Here is a 9,438-nt window from a genome sequence, read left to right on the forward strand (position 1 = left end):
CAGCATCGCTTCTCGGCCTTTTGGCTAAGATCAAGTGTAGTATCTGTTCTTATCAGTTTAATATCTGATACGTCCTCTATCCGAGGACAATATATTAAATGGATTTTTGAAGCTGGGAGATGGAATAGGAGCTTGCTCCGTCCACTCCACGCATCGACCCGGTATTGCAGTACCTCCGGGAACGGTGCACCCCCTCCGGGGGTACTCAGTTGCTGTTGAATGTCAGGCTTGTCAGGTTTCTTGGACAAAGATGCTTCTCCTTGTTCGCGAAACCCTTTCTGGGTCTGAGGAGGCTTTGTTGCTCTTGGGGGAGCGGAGCATTTGCTTCTTAGCAGCTGCTGAGCTGGCATGGGGCTTGTGGGACGAACAAGCACGTGCGGGCATCTTAAGGGCATCTTCCCAAATAATGTTCGGTTTTTCACGCGCAGCCGCCCCCCTGTTGGGTTGGTTGTTTTATTAGGTTAAGCACAGAAGAGTTATCAGAGACCTTGTGTTTCAGGGGAAAGTTCTACAACAGTCATAGTAACAAGCATACCAATATGAGCACTTGACATGTTCAAGTCCACAAAGAAGTAGCATGAGATTTTGAACATTATAAAGATAAAAATTACATAATTGTATTATTCAAGGCAGCCGAATTATTTAAACAACAGAATATTACTCAACTATTGCTGAGACCGGTTTGGCTCAATGGATAGAGCGTCGGCTTGGGGACTGAAGGGACCCGGGTTCAATTCCGGTCAAGGGCATGTACCTTGGTTGCGGGTGTGCAAGAGGCAGCTGATCGATGACTCTCTCTCATCGATGTTTCTAGCTTTCTATCTCTCTCCCTTCCTCTCTGTACAAAATCAATAAAATATATTTTTTAAAAAAAGAATATTACTCAACTATAATATATAGATAAGAAAGGACCAAGTCTTGCCATGGGTGAGCCTCAAACACATTATGGGAAATGAAATGTGCCAGAGAAACAAATACTGTATATCACTTATAAGTGAATCTAAAAGCAAACCTACAAATGGATGTAGAGAATATGGATGGTTGTCAGAGGAGGGGGGCAAAGCAGATGTGAGAGATTGCAGAAGGAGGTCAAAATTAAAAGGGCTGGGGTGGGGTAAAGCAATGAATACCAAAATAATACAATATTTTAAATAATTGAAATAATGTAAATAATTGAAAATTATACAACATTTAAAATGGAATGATTAAAGCAAGTTACACCAATGGTAAAGATAATACAAGATGCAGTGAGTATTCAGAAACTAGATAAATCTAGTATCACTGAGAGGAGAATCAGGAAAAATATTGGTGACACTGTCACACTGGAACTTGGCCTTGAATTATAAAGAGGTTTCAAGCATATAGAGTAGGGTGGGGAAGGACCATTCAAGGTGTAAGAACCTGCAGGAACAAAAATCTCAGCACGTTGACAGGAACAATGGGCATGAAGGGGCACAGACTTAAAGACTCAGAAGCTACTCTAAGGAGAAGACAAGGAAACCCCAAACTCAAGTTAGTGGGAGCTTTTATTTTTTTTACAATATATTTTATTGATTGTTTACAAAGCAGAGAGAGGGATAGTTAGAAACATCGATGAGGGAGAAGCATTGATCAGCTGCCTCCTGCACTCCCCCACATGCCCTTGACCGGAATCGAACCTGGAACCTTTCAGTCTGCAGGCTGATGCTCTATCCACTGAGCCAAACCAGTTTCAGCCAGTGTAGCTTTTAATAAAGATTTCAGGAGAGAGTGAATAGAGATGATTCTGAAACCAGACAACTGATGCCTGTCACACCTGAGCCAATTCAGCAGAGAGAGGACTGAATCCTATATGAGCGTGTATTCCAACACTGTTCACAGTATGGGAGAGCAGCAAGTCATCCGGGAAATTTGCTCTGCACACCACCCCCATAAAGAAGCCAGCTGCTTTTATTGAGTAGAAGGATGAAGATTACATGGGGAAGTAGGCAAAAGGAATAAGAATGGATAAAACGGTTACAGCTAGCATGCCAAACTCTGCCTGTGAGCTGCATGCAGCCCACAAAGAATATTTTTTGGCCCAGCCAATATAACCTTATGTAGGAAATGTTTGAAAAAAAATGTATCTTAATTTTTACAATATCCTGATATACATAACTAGAGGCCTGGCACATAGATTCATGCACTGGTGGGGTTACTCACCGTGGCCTATGACCTCTTGCAATCAGGGATCCCTCTGCCTCCTCCCAGCTGAACCTGGGGAACACCTAGCTCTGGCCTAGGGGTCCCTCAGCCGAGCTTACTGTGTTTCCCTGAAAATAAAACAACCTCCGAAAATAAGACCTACTTACAGGTTTCCTTTTGAGTGAAATATAAGGCATCCACCAAAAATAAGGCCCCCTAGGCTCTCAGAATGAAAATTTACTGTACCGTATACAGGTAATAAATTTCCTTTTATTTTCATTTAACAATAAATGAAATGTCTTATTCTTCATGGAAAAATAAGACATCCCCTGAAAATAAGACCTAGTGCATCTTTGGGAGCAAAAATTAATATAAGACACTGTCTTATTTTCGGGGAAACAGGGTAGGACATGTAGTAGTGCATGAAGCAGCAGGCAGCCAGGGAGGCCGGCCCTCAGCGCTGCAGCAGAGGTGGAAGTTCCTGTTGCCACAGCTGCACTTGCCAGCAGTGAGCCAGGTGTCAGCTGAGCGGTGCTCCCTCTGTGGGAGCGCACTGACCACCAGGGGGCGGCTCCGGCATTGAGCATCTGTTCCATGGTGGTCAGTGAGCATCATAAGGACTGGTCAACTGGTGGTCCGGTTGCTTAGGCTTTTATATAGAGAGAGATTTCTCATTTATTTCAGCCCTTTGTATTCAGCATGTCTTAATCAAAATAAATCTAAGTTTCTATGAAAATTGATTTTATTTATTTTATTTTTTTTTTACAGACCACATAAACTTAAACCTTGTTTATTTGTCCCATGTTAGCCTTTGAGTTGACATGCTTGGGTTAAATTTATAGGCAATGTCCGCTGGGTGGTTGCAAAGGGCAGGAGCCTATGGGATTAGATTGTTTAGGCTACAAGGTTGCTAACCTTTCCATGACAGGCAGATATGGCTGTAGTGGTCCTTGGGGCCAATGGTGAGAAGGGGGTTCGGGAAGGAACACATGTTCTTGGCTCTCGGCCTTCTTGTGGCTCGCTGGCACTCACCTGAGTTCCCTCATAGCCCTGTGTCTATGTAGACCCCACAGCCAATGGGCTAATAGACTGCAGCTGGAAACACAAACTAAGCTAGTCTAATGCTGAACTGTGCCCCAACATGGATCGGAAACTCTGGACATGGCTTTGATCTTAGCTCTGCTAAAAGCAAAATGGGATTTCTTTGTCAGGACAAAAGGAAATTTGAGGTTGTAATTCCATAGAAATAAACCTTTCTACAATATGTCATCCTCCCATGGGGGCCTCCAGAAATTCTTATTCCAGTGGCACCCCAAGAACCCCACCTATAACGGTTTCACTTATTTATGTATTCATTGATTGCTTCTCCTGACCATGGAATTAAACTTGCCATTTGGCTTATCAGGAGGATACTCTAACCAATGAATTACCCAGCCAGAGCTGATCTGTGTTTTTATTACTTGGTCCTGTTTTTTGTTTTTTTGTTTGTTTTTTTTTTGGTCCTGTTGTTTTGAGAATGGTACTTCACCTCTATGTTCTTCCTCCTATATACTCATAATTCTGTCTACCCATGAGAAAAAAGGATTCAAAGTTAAAAGCATTCTATACAATGTCTCAGTGTTTCTCAGAACTGTCAAGGTGATCAAAACAAAACAAACGTGTGAGAAACTGTCAAAATACAGAGTAGCTGTTAGGTTTGATCAAATAGTTGAATTGAGCTGAGACCGGTTTGGCTCAATGGATAGAGCGTCGGCTTGGGGACTGAGGGGTCCCGGGTTCGATTCCAGTCAAGGGCATGTACATGGGTTGCGGGCACATCCCCGGTGGGGGGTGTGCAGGAGGCAGCTGATCGATGTTTCTAACTCTGTATCCCTCTCTCTCTTTCTGTAAAAAATCAATAAAAATATATATTTTTTAAAAAATAGTTGAATTGATATCCCTCCCGTGGGAACTGACCTTTAGGCCACTTCACAACGGAATGTGGCTTAAACCACTTTCCACTTGCTAAAACAATTACCATCTCTCCCTCCGGATCTTCGGAGAATCCAGACTGACCAGAGAATTCTCCACCAGAAAAAGCCCACCTGGGCTTTAAAATCTCTGACTCTCCATCCCTGGGCACTGGCACTTTCAGGCTCAGCCCATCTGGTATCCAGGTGACCTAATACATTTATTCTCCCTTACCACTTTGGCCTCAGGCGTTCCTCCTTTGATGGCCCTAATAGTAGCCTAAGGAGATCTGGCAACTAGATGTAATGTTGGCCCTGGCCATGGTGGCTCAGTTCATTATCATCCCTTGCTGGCTGGTTCTAGGTCTGAGCACCTAGGGGGAAGAAACCGATTGTTGATTCCCCTCTCCCTTCTTTCTCCCTCCCCCCTTTTCTAAAACACCAATACCAATGAGTTCTCTTGGATTGGATCCTAGGACAGAACGATATTAGGAAAGTTAAGTATGGAGTTTAGTGTAATGATGTGTCCATCTTGGCTCGTTAGTTATGATAAACATACAGCACTAATTAAAAAATGCAGTAAGAGGACCCTGGGCCCCAGCAGGGCGGCAGCTGCGCGTGAGAACGAACATGCCCGCACCTGCTTGTTCGTATGCCAGCTCGGCAGCTGCTAAGAAGCTGCTCCGCTCCCCCAAAGAGCAACAAAGCCTCCTCAGACCCAGAAAGGGTTTCGCGAACAAGGAGAAGCATCTTTGTCCAAGAAACCTGACAAGCCTGACATTCAACAGCAACTGAGTACCCCCGGAGGGGGTGCACCGTTCCCGGAGGTACTGCAATACCGGGTCGATGCGTGGAGTGGACGGAGCAAGCTCCTATTCCATCTCCCAGCTTCAAAAATCCATTTAATATATTGTCCTCGGATAGAGGACGTATCAGATATTAAACTGATAAGAACAGATACTACACTTGATCTTAGCCAAAAGGCCGAGAAGCGATGCTGAGGGCCCGGCCCTCGCCGCCGCCCTCCTCGAGTCACACACATTCAAGGCAGGGTGAGGACGCTGAGCCTAAGCCTCGCTGCTTGTCTGACTTCTTTGCGTCGCCCACAGTACGTGGATCTCACCGGACCCTCCTGCAGATTTCTGTGCGCTCTACATTTTTAACCAGAAGTCCTGGAGCCCCGGCTGTTCCCTCTCGGTCCCGCGCAGAAGCCATTTCTAATCTGCATGCCCCGCCCTCTGCCCCCTCTCCTCCCCTCCTCTCCCCTGCCCGCAGGAGCCGTGACCTCCGGGGCGGACTCCACCCTCCCCCCGCCTCCGCGCGCGGTGGTCCCAAACCCAGGGGAGGCAACCGCTCAGCTCGCGTCCGCGATCTTCCGGTTGGGGTCCTGGGCGGTTCGGAAGGGGAACATTTCCCGTCGCAAATCTGGGCATTGGAGGCAGCAGGCAAGAGCGTGGGCCAAAAGACGGAGGTGTAAATAAAGCATGGAGGGCGACTCGGGGATGAAGGGGCCCAGCACCTGGAGCTTATGATGCTCTGGGCCTCGGAAGTGCCCCAAGAAGGCTTGTCCTTTCCTGCCGTGATCGCCTCCGACGCACGTGGGGAGCAGTTGGCAGCGTGGCATCGGGGGCAAACCTCTTCTTCGTTGGGACGTTTGACTGCTGATGGGCTGGCTCCCTGCCTCTCTCCCTCTTACCCGGTGCCCCGGGCGCCTCGCAGGCTGTTAGAGACACTTGCCAGCAGCGGACCTAGGGCGGGGGAGGGTGGTGGTGCTACTTCCTCCCAATGTCCTCGGGGGGGGGAAGGAGAATTTTGGCACAGAGACAGGTCTTCCTTTGCAAACCGAATTGTTTCCCCCGAGAGGGTGCACCGTTCCCGGAGGCACTGCAATACCGGGTCGATGCGCGGAGTGGACGGAGCAAGCTCCTATTCCATCTCCCAGCTTCAAAAATCCATTTAATACATTGTCCTCGGATAGAGGACGTATCAGATATTAAACTGATAAGAACAGATACTACACTTGATCTTAGCCAAAAGGCCGAGAAGCGATGCCGAGGCCCCGGCCCGCGCCGCCGCCCTCCTCCCGCCACGCACATTTCACTCACGGTGAGCCCGGTCACCGGCACTCGAGGTCTTACCTCCTTTGCTTCTTCGGCAGCACCACGGCACTCACCAGGTGGCAGGCCCTTGTCCCCATTTCTAAATCCTCCATTCCCCGTATTTTTAAAGAGAAACTTTGTGTCTCCTGTGGCGCCGGCCTTTGCGGGAGGAGAGCAGCGACGTGTAATTTGCATGCCCCGCCCCGGGAGGCGTGGCCACGGCGTGGGGGCGGCTCTGAACGCGAGCTGGCTGGCTGGTGGGCCAGGCTCCGGGGAAGCACAGAGAGGCTGAGGGGGTTCGCGCCGGGCGGCGAGCGAGGCCTGTGGAGACGGGGGCTGCTGGCGGAGGGGCTTCCTGAGGCAGACAAGGCGCCGGGGACGCCCAGGCTGTCTGCATTGGGGGCGACTTGGCCGCCCGCCCGGCCCAGAGCCGAGCTCCGAACCTGCTCTGGCCCGTAAGGCGCTCACTCTGGGCCCGGGGAGCGCGAGGTCCGGAGGGGGGGCTTCCCCGGAAGGGGGACGGGGCTCCTCTCCGGCTCCAGCACCGGCGTCTCGCGGGGCTTGGGCGAAGGCCCCGCCCCCTGGGCGCCGCGCTTCCAGCTCCCTCCGCCCGCCCGCCCGCCCGCCCGCGAGGTCGTCTCCGTCCCACCCGGTCATTCACGCCAAGTGCGCCGCCCGCCGCCCTCTGGGGCGGCCCTTTACCGCCCCCGCCCCCAGGCCCCCCGAAATCCAGCACCGCTGAGGGCGGTGACCTCGTCCGCACTCTCCTCGGGACCCCAGCGCCCGCTCGGTAAACGCTGGCGTGAGGAGCCCATGCTCAGGCCAGGCCGCCTCGGGGAAGCGGCCGTTAGGAGGCTCCTGGCCGGAACCGGGGGAGATGTGGCCGGGGTGGCGGGTCACCCCCGGGCCGGGGAGAGGTGACCGCTGGGGGATGCTCTGGGCGTGGATTAGACTCGCGCCCCCCTTCCTCCTCCCCACGCACACCTCACCCCACCCACCCTTTCCTCCCATCCGGCTGCCCGGTCAGCGTGTACCTTTCCCTCCCTCCCTCCCTCCTGACAGAACGTCAGTTGGGTTGAAGAGTCTCCCTCCTGACAGAACGTCAGTTGGGTTGGAGAGTCTATAATTCTTTCCTTTGACCTCAGAAAAGCTAGAAGGTCATCACGATGCAAGACGGAGACTCGGTGGGTCCTTTTACCCGCTGAGAGCACGCAGAGCCTGGTCGCCCTGGTTGCCCAGTTCCAGCCCCTGGGCCGGGCGCTGTGCGTGTGTGTCCATCACCTCGTGTGGTTCACCCTGCACTCCTGTGAGGTGGACAGCCGTCCTCTCCGTCTTCTGATTGTCACCGTCATCATCATCGCCAATCATTACTGTAGGGTCAGGACCACGGGGAGGGGTGTGTGTGTGTGAGGGTAGGGTGGGGGGCGGTAATTCAGTGGAGTGTCCACAAAACTCTTCAGTAATGAAGAGAAATACTATTTTAGTACAACCTGCCTTGATGAAGAGGTAGTCATCTTGATTACCGGTGTTGTCGGTGGGCACTCCTGCTTCCCTCTTTACCTGGCTTCATTTCTCTCCCAGCCGTCAAGCCATCATGGACAGCCATACCCGGGATGGATGGCCACATGGCACAGAGATACCCAGACTGACATACACACAGAGACACATAGGTGTAGATGTGCACTGACAAATACGCATACCTTATGGAAGCAGATAAGGTTCTCACGGAGACTGTTTGCTGCTCTAGCCTCCGCAGCTAGGCCCGTGTTGGGCACGTCCTTGGTTGGCACTTGATAGGTATTTGTTGACTGAGAACGTGCGTGGCCTGCACCTGGCGTGACCCTTCCTTCAGGCATTCCCACCCCGTGACCTCTGTGCAGACAGACCTGTGCGCGTGAAACCGTCTTGTGCCCAGTCCTTTTGTCGCCGTTCGGACGGACGGGTGTCCTAGTCTCACGGCGACTTGGCCAGGCGGCTCAGTCCTCGCCTGCGCCGAAGTGTCACGACGCGTCGCAAGACAAGCAAGTGAAGTAAGCGCTTGCGAGGCGAACCACACTGGAGAGCTACTTCCCACCGGAAGCACTCGAGCCCTAGAGAGGGAAGAAGGAGGCCCCCACCAGCTCGCGGTAAGATGGCTCCGGAGGTAGAAGCAAAGTCTTTCTTTGCAAACCAAGTTGTTTCCCCCGAGGGGGTGCACCGTTCCCGGAGGTACTGCAATACCGGGTCGATGCGTGGAGTGGACGGAGCAAGCTCCTATTCCATCTCCCAGCTTCAAAAATACATTTAATATAATGTCCTCGGATAGAGGACGTATCAGATATTAAACTGATAAGAACAGATACTACACTTGATCTTAGCCAAAAGGCCGAGAAGCGATGCTGACTGCTCTGCCCTCGCCGCTATCCCCCTCCTTTCACCCACATTGCACTCACGGTGAGCCGGGTCACCGTCAAGCGAAGTCTCATCTCCACAGCGTCTTGACACATATATACAAAACACTAGACTCTGTCAAGATGTTTTTTCAATTCCCTGCGTTTTTAAGGAATTTTTTATCCCCGCTTGGCGCGGTGGCCAAAGGGCCGATGCTCATTTGCATGCCCCGCCTGCCCTACCGGCGCCGTGGAGTCTTCCCGCCCCTCCTCGGGACGACCTCTGCGCGCAGAAGCGGAAGCGGGGCTGCGGCGGAGCGAGCGGCCCAGGGGGTCTGGGCGGCGGCGGCGGCCCCGGCGGTCGGGTGACGGGGGTTGAAGCAGAGGGGCCCTAGTTCCGAAGGAAGCCGTCGGCTCCTGGCTGCGAAGACGAGAGGGTCCCCCCGGGCCTGGCTCGGTCCAGGCCCGGGACTCCACCGGCCGAGAAGCGCCCGCCGGGTCGCCTGGCAGGGGCTGCGGAGAACAAGCTGCTCCCGGCCCCCCCCCGGCCCTGCGAGGGCTGCCTCCCGCCCTCCCCGTAAAGAGCTCTGCCGGGACCGCCCTACCCTGTCGGCGGGGCGCTTGGCCAAGCGCCTTCACCTCCCAGCCTCGGTGTCCCCAGACGAGCGAGAAGGGGGGGAGAGGGGACCTTCACGCCCGCCTCGGGGGACCGAGGGCGCGTAAGCGGAGCTCCGAGGCCGCCTTGGTTCAGTCCAGACGAGTGCGGGCCTCGCTTGTGGGCAGAGACGGGGACCCGGCCGTCGGGAGCGTGGGCGCGGAGGACCTGGGCCCTTGCCCCGCGCCCCTCGGTGACCCCGT

The 9,438-nt window shown here is 52.9% G+C and overlaps 4 non-coding genes across 4 annotated transcripts; 1 reads left to right on the forward strand and 3 right to left on the reverse strand.

The window, feature by feature from the left end:
- Positions 1 to 4: 4 nt before the first annotated feature.
- Positions 5 to 195, forward strand: LOC118726674. Its single transcript, XR_004990356.1, has one exon. It is a non-coding gene; the product is annotated as a U2 spliceosomal RNA (small nuclear RNA).
- A 4,722-nt stretch (positions 196 to 4,917) lies between these two features.
- Positions 4,918 to 5,108, reverse strand: LOC118726675. The gene has a single exon (XR_004990357.1). It is a non-coding gene; the product is annotated as a U2 spliceosomal RNA (small nuclear RNA).
- An 863-nt stretch (positions 5,109 to 5,971) lies between these two features.
- LOC118726677 lies at positions 5,972 to 6,162 on the reverse strand. Its single transcript, XR_004990359.1, has one exon. It is a non-coding gene; the product is annotated as a U2 spliceosomal RNA (small nuclear RNA).
- Positions 6,163 to 8,397: 2,235 nt separating this feature from the next.
- On the reverse strand, positions 8,398 to 8,588 carry LOC118726673. Its single transcript, XR_004990355.1, has one exon. It is a non-coding gene; the product is annotated as a U2 spliceosomal RNA (small nuclear RNA).
- Positions 8,589 to 9,438: the final 850 nt, after the last annotated feature.

This window comes from Pipistrellus kuhlii, unplaced genomic scaffold (assembly GCF_014108245.1).
Source record: "Pipistrellus kuhlii isolate mPipKuh1 unplaced genomic scaffold, mPipKuh1.p scaffold_m20_p_22, whole genome shotgun sequence".
NCBI lineage: Eukaryota > Metazoa > Chordata > Mammalia > Chiroptera > Vespertilionidae > Pipistrellus > Pipistrellus kuhlii.